The sequence below is a fragment of the Arachis hypogaea genome, chromosome 5 (genome assembly GCF_003086295.3).
Source record: "Arachis hypogaea cultivar Tifrunner chromosome 5, arahy.Tifrunner.gnm2.J5K5, whole genome shotgun sequence".
NCBI lineage: Eukaryota > Viridiplantae > Streptophyta > Magnoliopsida > Fabales > Fabaceae > Arachis > Arachis hypogaea.
Window position 1 is genome coordinate 7,118,089 of NC_092040.1, and position 10,751 is coordinate 7,128,839.

Consider the following 10,751-nt stretch of genomic DNA (forward strand, 5'->3'; position numbering starts at 1 on the left):
CCAACAATGTAGCTGGTACAAGATAGCAAACAATGACATAAGCAATGACGTCATAAGAAGGGTAAGGATGTGAATTGTCCATCAAACCCAACTATTATAAATAGGTTACTTAGGCAATTGTAGAAAGGGGAAGACAATAGAAAACAGGAGGCTAAGAGTACTCATATGCTAGGAGAGCAAGGAGGAAGCTGCCGAGGCGATTCTATAGTCTGAAGAAGAATTTCCTTAGGGAAAACCAATTCTAAACTCCCCTCTGGAGTTAGTATCTACAATCTCCCCTCTGGAGATAAAAACATCTTATGTAAAATATACTAAATAAAGGAAGTTTTTCTCCAGAAAGGTACGCCTTTATCCTAATCTCTTAGTTATGAATTATTTAGAAAGCTTAGAATTAACAGAAGAATCTGATTATTATAGATTAACTGCTTTATTAGATAATGAAAAATAGGCTGTTCTAAAAACAGAATTAAATCTCAAATCAAATGAAAATTTTAATAAACAAAATCTTTTAAAAGAAATTTTTAATAGAAAAAATATAATATACTATGGAAAAATTCAACTTGAAGCCCCTATAAAGATAAAATCTGCCAACGGAGAACTTGAAATAGCTTTGATAAATGATGAAGAATTGAGTAAACAGATTGAGAAAATTAAGGATCAACAAAAAAGATCTAAAATTGGATGGATTCATATTAGTACTATACAAGTCTTAATCAAATCTACATATATGAAAGGAATTAATTGACCAATAAGCTTAGCAATCTGTGACAAAAGAATTACTGATGACCCAATAGATCAAATAATTGGAATTGTTCATGGAAACTTGGCAAACGTAAATGTTAAATTCAATGCCCATCTTGGATATGCTATACCTTTATCAACTGAAAACCTTGGAAGATCTATAAGTTTGGCTTATAAATTTCATAGAAAGAATCTAATGGAACAAGACGATGAACCTTTTTCAATTACATATGCAATAAATTATGCTTTAACAAATAGCCATCATAGTATAATATTTAAAAGCAGAGAAAGAATTTATGTTGATGAATTATTTCAGAAAATTATAAAAATAAAAATACCAAAATATAAAGCTATTGAAAACCCAGTTCTATTATTAAAAGAACCATCAGAAAAATTAGTTTCATTGAATTTTCAAATAAGAGAATCTAAAATTAATAGCCCTTTAAGTTTATCCAAGTTAAAGATTAAAGAAGAAAATTCTGAAATAAAAGAATTAACAAAAAAGGTCGAAAAATTAAATGAAACCCTAAATATTAAATTATGACAATAAATAAAGAAAAAATATATGTAACTTATCAAGACAAGAAACAAGAGCTCTTTGAAAGAGAAAATCGATTGAATTATTTACAGTTTTCTGAAATAAATCAAAGAGCATTTGAAGCTCTAAAAATAATCTATGACAAGTTAAAAAGAGAAGTCGAAGAGTTAGAAAAATTAATAGAATCTCTAGAAAATAGTGATGAATCGATGATAGAGTTTGCAAAAATTCTAAGATAAATAATGAAGCATACAAAGATTGAAAGACCAGAAAATAAAATAAAAAGGAAAAGGGCGAAAAAATTAAAAAGTAAAATAAAGGAGTATAAAAGGGAATTAAATAATCTTCAGATCGAAATTGATGACCTTATAATAAAAAGGATAGAAATAAGAATAAATATAAACAAGTTGGAGTTAAACTTAAAAAATTTATAAATGCCTGGAAAACCATATTATGACTTAAAAGAATTAAAGCTGTTAAAAGAAAAAATGGAAAATGAAGTTGAAAAATTAAAAAGATATTTAGAAACAACAGAAAGTGTAGAAATAAAAGAAGTTTTTGAGGATTTAAGAAATTATATTAAAGAAAAAGACAAACAGATAAAAGATTTTATATACAATAATCCATGCAAAAAAGAATATTATAAACTAAAACAAGATTAAAAAACTATAAAAATCAGAATTATAAATACTAGTAATACGGTCAATACTTTTTATGAATTGGCAAATTATTCGAAGAGTTAATAGAAATTTCGAAAAAGAAATTAAAAGAAAAGACAACTTTAAAAATTGGTATCAGAGTCAAGTTAACGATTAAGGGTAACACTTTCTCTTTAAGCAACACTTTTAGTGATACGCTTTTAAATCAAAATCTGTAAATCTGTACAAAAATACATCTGTACAGTAAATGGACCCAATATATTAACCTGATTGGTACATTATTTTTTTTAAACCATTAATATAAAGTATAACATAGGAAAAATTAAAATTTATTTAAAGAGTACAATTTTTTTATCTAATAAAAAACTTTAAAAATAAGTCATTAAATACTAATAATAGGTACATGAGATAGGGAGCAAGGAATTGTTTGAGTTGCGATTGATTTGTGAATGACTTAGAAAGAGGGAATTAAATTTATGTCATTTTTTTATTTTTGTTTTTTATTAAAATAGAAATTTAATTGCTGATATGTTTGTTAAGTTAAAATTTAGGAGATAATTTTATTTTGTTTTTTTATGATGCATTCACGAACAGTGCAACTCTTTACTCACTACAATATTTTGGGTTTATAGCCACTTTTTTTTTGTCACAGTAAAAAATCTTACTATAAACCCACTATGGTCACAATTTTTTTATCGTAACAAAAAAAGTTATGGTCACAGTTTTTTAAAGAAGGATGACCATAGAGTATCTATGGTAACAGTTTTTAAAAAAATGGTGGCCTAAAAGGTCTATGGCTACGGTTTACGGGAGTGGCCTAAAAGAATCTATGGTCACAGTTTTTTTGGGTGACAAAAAAGGATCTATAGTCACGATTTTTTAAAAAATGATGACCTAAAAGGGTCCATGATCACAGTTTTTTGGAATGACCTAAAGGGGTTTATGGTCACAGTTTTTCAAAAAAGAGTGACCTAAAAGGATCTATGATCACGGTTTTGGGGGTGACCTAAAGGGGTCTATGGTCATAGTTTTGGAAATAACCTAAAATGGTCTATGGTCACGGTTTTTCATCGTGACCAAAAGACATCTATGGTCACAGTTTTGAAGAGTGACCTAAAAGAGTCTATGGTCATGGTTTCATGAAAGGATGACCTAAAAGGGTATATGATCACAGTTTTGGAGAGTGACTTAAAGGTATATATGGTCACAGTTTTAGGGGGTGACTTAAAGTGATCTACGGTCATGTCTTTTCGAAAAAAGTGACTATAAATTACCTATGGTCACAGTTTTGGGGTGTGACCATAGAGTACAGCTTTTTAAAAAAATTTAAAATCCCTCTCCAAACAGCATCATTTTCTCCCCCAAAATTCCCAATCCCCCATCCCCCCCCAAAATCCCCATTCCTTCGCTCGTCGTTCTTCACTTAGGAGAAAAGGGTGAAGATACCCTTTAGTGCCAAAATTTCCATTCCCTCTCTCCCAGCCACGTACCCTCCTTCCCGTCATGCACAGCGCCACCTCTGGTCATGCTCTAGCCCCTCTTGTCATTCGCAAGTCACCAGTTTCTTTCTCGTGATTGTCGAAGCGTCGTCTGTCGCCAGCCCTTCTTCTCTGCTCATCAGTCACCAGGGCACGGTCCCTCGTCATTGTCTGTAGAGTGGTCCATCGTGGTTGTCTTTCAAAGCCCCAAACCCCTCACCGTTCTTCTCGTCATTCTCTAAGCCTTAAACCAAACCTTAGATTCGCCAATCGCCAGCATCCACGGGCCCTATTCTGCCGCTATTCGCCCGGGGTACGTCGTCATGGTCATTGCAAGGTTGTTGTCGTGGTGATCATCGCTAGGTTGCTGTCATCCATCACATTCAATTGCTATTCCTCAAACTTTGTTCACTTCCCTCACTTAGCAAAGATAATTGTTGCTTTGCTCAGTGCTCAAATTCGTTGTTGGTTGATTAGATTTGTTTTGTCACTGCTTGATGATAGAAGCTTTAATTTGCTTTGTCACAATTGATCAGATCCTTCAATTGTTGATTATTTGGGATGCTTAAGTGGTTTCTGTGATCAAACCTTTCCATCAAGTATTGTAGCAGTTTAATTATATAACTTGGTTGAGAATTCAAATTCTCAGCATTTTGTCTATCTCTTGTTTTGCATTCAATAATATCTTCAAAGTTACTAGTATTTAATAGTACTTTTTGGCTGAAATGGTTCCTAGAAGTTAAAGTTTGTGTCCGTCCATATCTTCAAAGTTAAAATTAAAATCTGTGTTTTCTATTGATAATAGCAAGAAGAGAATGTGACAAAAAAAATTCAGAATCTTAAGGATCTTAAACTTGCAATTACATGTGAGATATGACTCAAAGATGAAACTTTAATCTGAATGTACAATTGAATACTTTAAATTGTATCTAAATTACTATCTTTGTTGAAACTTTCTTCCTTGAATCTATAATATTGACTGTCGCATACAGTTAAGAAGGAAGTTACACAATTAGAGTGATGTAGAAAGTGATGAAGGAAGTGCTGGTAATTTGAACAATGCAATTACAACTTTTCAAAATCAGTTGAAGGACAAAATGGATTATTTAGAGCGTGTGAAAAACCTTAACAGTTTTCTGTTAGTTAAAGAGCAAGAGTATAAGCAAGAACTACTTGATGCTCATAAAGAATCTATACATATAAGATTTCATCCTTCCTTATTCTGCCACATACAGAGAGTCAAGTTTACATGATTAAGCTACCGCAATTAACTATCTTAGATGCATACTATTTATCATTTTTTTCTTGTAGAGTTTACAAGACATGTTTTGCAGTCAATCTCAACTTGGAATTAAAAGAATGGGAGAATTAGATCCAAAATTTTTTGAGATTTGTGCTCGTAGAAGTACTCAAATGAACCATGGCAAGAGATATCCGCCATGCTATGTTCATCACGGGAGGACAATCTAAAGAATTCAGCTTGGCATCCTTTCAAAATAACTAAGCTCAATGGAATTTTATAAGCATACAATATTTTTAATCATGTGTCAGATTATTGTTAAGAATTCTACCGAAGACAAGGTAATTGTTTTGAGAAATTTTGGTAATTTCAGAACAAGTGTAAGTAATGATAGAAGCTATCCAACAATCTCCGTCTAACGCCAGTAGTGCACCAAATGATGCGCGACAAAGCATTCCTCCTTCATTTAGATCGAACCATGTGACAAAAGATTTGAAAGTAAGTACTGTTCAAATTAGTAGTTAAATTAATAGTGGCTGATTGCTATTCATATTAATTTTACTATTGATTTATTGGTCTTAAATAAATCTACTATATAATCTAGTTTGTTAGTAGAAAGTTGCTTGTTCTTGTTTTAAGTAGTATGTACTAGACTACTGTAGTAGTTAATTATGGAAATTTGATGTTGGCATATCTTCTTCAAATAAGAAACTCATTAATATAGACCTAGGTGTTTTAATTTGTCTCCTCTTTATTTGATTCATGTTATATATTCTTAATTAATTAATGTTGATTAATTACTGGTACTGCATTATAAAGTATACTTATTAATTTATGTGCGTGATAATTACAAGTCCATCTTATTTGAGAGGCTAAAACAAAGTATAGACACAGAAGAATAACTCTTTGTATAGACTTTGAACAAGTGAACAACTTCTATTACATGTATGTATATGTATAGATTTTGGCTAAGTTTTTTTTATGCGGCTCAAAATCCTATCAAGTGCTCTTTGCTATTTAGTGTTTGAACTTGATTACTCTGTTTTAATATATTTATTTCTTTTGTTAGTAGGAGGACATGATATGAAAAAAAATATTTTTTATAGCAATATGAGATGGGATGAGTCTCATATATATACTTTAGCTATCTAAATGTAATATTTTGATGTGTTATGTACTTTTTGTAAACAAATTTTATCCGGTATTACATATAATGGATAAATTACACAATATTTTAATTTGTGTTGTTTGGACTAAAAACATATCTATCTTATAATATAAATTTTATGATATAAATTTCTTGAATTTCTCATTTTTAGACTTATTTTGTGATTATCATAAATTTGGGATGTGATTATGCTTTAAAAAAATAAATCTCATAAATAGAGTAGGCTATGGTCACGGTAAAAATACGACCATAGATAAGGCTATGGTCACGATTTTAAAGAAGGGTGACCATAGATAAGCTACGGTCACGTTAAAAATCGTGATTATAAATAAGGTTATGGCCACGATTTTAAAGGGGCAGTGACCATAGACAAGCTATGGTCACGGTTTTAAAGGGGGTGACCATAGATGAGCTATGGTCACAGTTTTCTATGGTCACGGTTTTCACCAAAAGGGTGACCATAGATTAAGCCATGGTTACGATTTTAAAGTAGGGTGACCATAGATTAGGCTATGGTCACGGTATAAACAGGAGTGACCATAGAGTAAGTTATGGTCACAAATTTACAAAAAGGTGACCATAGATTAAGATATGGTCACGCTAAAATTGTGACCATTGGTGCACGAAATTGTGATCATCAATGGCGCCATCAACATGGTACGCTCAATTGCAATCTCAACTCTTTATCACAACTTCGCACAACTAACCAGCAAGTGCACTGGGTCATCCAAGTAATAAACCTTATGCGAGTAAGGGTCGATCCCACGGAGATTGTTGGTATGAAGCAAGCTATGGTCATCTTGTAAATCTCAGTCAGGCAGATTCAAATGATTATGAATGATTTATGAATAAAACATAAAATAAAGATAGAGATACTTATGTAATTCATTGGTGAGAATTTCAGATAAGCGTATGAAGATGCTTTGTCCCTTCTGTCTCTCTGCTTTCCTACTGTCTTCATCCAATCCTTCTTACTCCTTTCCATGGCAAGCTGTATGTTGGGCATCACCGTTGTCAGTGGCTACAGTCCCGTCCTCTCAGTGAAAATGTTCAACACGCTCTGTCACAGCACGGCTATTCAGCTGTCGGTTCTCGATCATGTCGGAATAGAACCCAGTGATTCTTTTGCGTCTGTCACTAACGCCTCACAATCGCGAGTTTGAAGCTCGTCACAGTCATTCAATCCTTGAATCCTACTCAGAATACCACAGCCAAGGTTTAGACCTTCCGGATTCTCTTGAATGCCGCCATCAATTCTAGCTTATACCACGAAGATTCCAATTAAGGGATCCAAGAGATATCCACTTAATCTAAGGTAGAACGGAGGTGGTTGTCAGGCACACGTTCATAGGTAAGAATGATAATGAGTGTCACGGATCATCACATTCATCAAGTTGAGGAACAAGTGATATCTTAGAACAAGAATAAGCTGAGCTGAATAGAAGAACAATAGTAATTGCATTAATACTCGAGGTACAGCAGAGCTCCACACCTTAATCTATGGTGTGTAGAAACTCCACCGTTGAAAATACATAAGAACAAGGTCTAGGCATGGCCGTGAGGCCAGCCCCATGATCTAAGATAGCATAAAACTACTCAAAGATAGCTACCAAGTTGAGAATACAATAGTAAAATGTCCTATTTGTAGAGAACTAGTAGCCTAGGGTTTACAAAGATGAGTAAATTACATAAAAATCCACTTCCAGGCCCACTTGGTGTGTGCTTGGGCTGAGCATTGAAGCATTTTCGTGTAGAGACTTCTCTTGGAGTTAAACGCCAGCTTTTGTGCAAGTTTGGGCGTTTAACTCCCATTCTTGTGCCAGTTTGGGTGTTTAACGCCGTGCAGTTTTGAGCTGATTTGGAATGCCTGTTTGGGCCATCAAATCTCGGGAAAAGTATAGGCTATTATACATTGCTAGAAAGCCCAGGATGTCTACTTTCCAACGCAGTTGAGAGCGCGCCAATTGGACTTCTATAGCTCTAGAAAATCCACTTCGAGTGCAGGGAGGTCAGAATCCAACAGCATCTGCAGTCCTTTTCAGCCTCTGAATCAGATTTTTGCCAGGTCCCTCAATTTCAGCCAGAAAATACCTGAAATCACAGAAAAACACACAAACTCATAGTAAAGTCCGGAAAAGTGAATTTTAACTAAAAACTAATAAAAATATAATAAAAACTAACTCAAATATACTAAAAACATACTAAAAATAATGCCAAAAAGCGTACAAATTATCCGCTCATCAACCATAGATTAGGCTATGGTCATGGTTTTAATAAAGGGGTGACCATAGAGTAAGTTATGGTCACGGTAAAAAAACGTGGTCTAAAATACCAGAATTTGATCTCTACAACTGTGACCATAAAAACCATAACCATAGATAAAAAAACTGTGATCATAGGTCTATGGCCACGCCAGAATAGGCCACGGTGAAAAAATCATGACCATAGGTCAAAAACCATGACCATAGACCTATGGTCACCCTTTTCACTAGCTATGGTTACGGTTTTTCACCGTGACCATAGACCTTTTTTTGTAGTGAGAAAGCTGTGATTTTTGAGAAATATGCAATGCAGGAGATATTTTTATTTTGTCTCTTAACGAAGTGAAATAGAAGAAGAGTATAGATAAAAAAAATCACACACCCATGTATCCTGGTTCAGCCACCATATGAAATGTGATCTACATGCAGTCTCTTTCACAATAATGGAGGAATTTTCACTATCTTTTATAAAAATTACAAACACTAATTTTTCTAGGATTCAACCCAATCTTATCTAGGACAAACTCAACTTCTACCCAAGTTAGATTTGGCTAGATTTACTCTCTAAACTTGCAACCATTAAATGCTCACCTAACTTTAATTTTCAAGAAAATCCCCTTAGAATCATGTGTACAAAACAGAAAAACATACAAAAGAGTTTTGACATAATTTTCTAATTTTTTTATAATTCTCTTTATCTTTTCTCTCAATGGCTTTTACTGATATCTCACTTAATGTCTTTTTCTATTCAAAAGAAATGATGAAAGATGAACACTGAAGAACAGAAAATTTAATGTAAACTCAAGAAGAAAAAGAAGAGATAGCTTGAAAGTTATGAAGATCCAAACTTGTGTGCTCACTCATTGATTCAATCTCTGACTGTTTACTCTTTTAATAGAGTAAAACTTTTAAAGCTTGAAACTTGGCTTGAACATTGGACTTTTTTTTCCCTAAATACAGCAGCAGCAGTGCATAAGAGAGATGGGATTGTAGCAGTGATTAAAGTTTACATGCATCTTTATTAAGATATTTCTCTTTCATCTTTTCTCAATCTTATTCAAGGATCTGAGCCATTTATCAATGTTTTGACTCTAAATTTCATTCTTGATCCTTGATTTATAACAGAGCTTCATAACCTTTAATTTCTTCTATTTTTTAGTTTGGTACTCGAGGGAAGATAGTATCTTTAACAAGCTATTTGATGAAGCACAAACAAAAAAATTATTTTTCTAAATCACGTTACTTTTGATCGTTGCTTTTTGTTGCTCTAATTTCTTATTTTTTTTTTCTTTTGTTTTTAATTTTAAAAATTACTTTTTCTTCTTAATTTAATCTCTAATTAGAGTTTTTTTTTTTTTTGCTTGTTCTTGGAAATAATCACATGAGTGAAAAAGAGAGAAGAGAGAGAATTAATTAAATTATTTTAGGTTGATTCATATGAGAATGTGTTGTTATGATTAGAATGAGTGTTCATGAGTCTGAACCATTTTAAGACTTTGTTAGCTTGTGGGCACAGAAAACAAATATCTTGTCAAATAACTAAGGAAGGAATAATGGCAGAACAAATAAGACGAAATAAACCGTGTTTCATTTTCAATCATGAAGTCAACAATGTGACTCAGTAATCACTCAGCACACACACCACCCTAACTTGCAACCCTATCCGATTCAAGCCAGCATTATAGACATAGTTGGACAAGGGATTCTTACCTCGAGATAACTCATGATAACCAACAAAATCACACTTTCATACTTTCTGTAAAATTTAAAAAGAAATATGTGTAAATATTCTACAAATTCTGATGCATGTTTCGATAATAGTAAATAAAATAGCACTTCAACTATATATATCATCATCGTCTTCATCATCTTATATTCAGCGCAACTGAGAAAACACATTTTTTTGGGCCCATATTAACAATTACTCACTTCACGTTAAAATAATAATAATAATAATAACTCACTTAATAATGGTAAACGCTTACTTTTGTTCTTGTTCACTTTGAATCATAACGATCTATCGATCCCAAATAAAAATAATGAAGAAGGAAGACTATTCATGAGGGAAAGCGATAAGGATGCCACGTTTGCATGAGAGGGACGTCATATACTCTTAATCAACCTTGCTAGAGGGACTAAAATAGTTGTAGCCAATTTTAGTCAATAAGATATTAGATTATTAAATATACCGAATATTCACTTATTTATAATTTTTTAAAAGTATTTATTTATTTATATATTTATTTTTAACCCTATAGTTTCACCTACCAACGACCTATTTATCGCCAATCAGCTGCTGGCCACCCGGTAATAATTATCTTAAAGTATAAACTTTAAATTTTTAATTTTAAATTCTAGTTCTTAAATTTTTAATTCTAATTCCTAAATTTTATATTTTCAATTTATTTTATTTTATTCCATTTTTAAATATATTTTTTTAAGTTTTGAATATTTTTATTGTATTTACTTTTAATTTTTTTCAATAATCAATTATTGTTAATTTTATTGGTTAAAAAATAAAAAGTATTGGCCTCAGTATTTTTCCGTTCTTAATTAGATATTAAATTTTACTTTATTAAGGTTACCTTTAATATTATTGTAATGTCATGCTTTTACATTGTAACCTCCCTTAGGTTGTGTGATTTACATATTAGACTATGTTTAGC

At 32.2% G+C, this 10,751-nt stretch overlaps 1 long non-coding RNA gene across 1 annotated transcript; it reads right to left on the reverse strand.

Moving 5' to 3' along the window:
* Positions 1-7,263: 7,263 nt before the first annotated feature.
* LOC140184658 (uncharacterized) lies at positions 7,264-10,232 on the reverse strand. The gene is made up of 3 exons (XR_011881759.1): positions 10,071-10,232; positions 9,796-9,841; positions 7,264-7,915 (listed from the first exon to the last, which is right to left on the reverse strand). It is a non-coding gene; the product is annotated as an uncharacterized lncRNA (long non-coding RNA).
* Between the last annotated feature and the right edge of the window lie 519 nt (positions 10,233-10,751).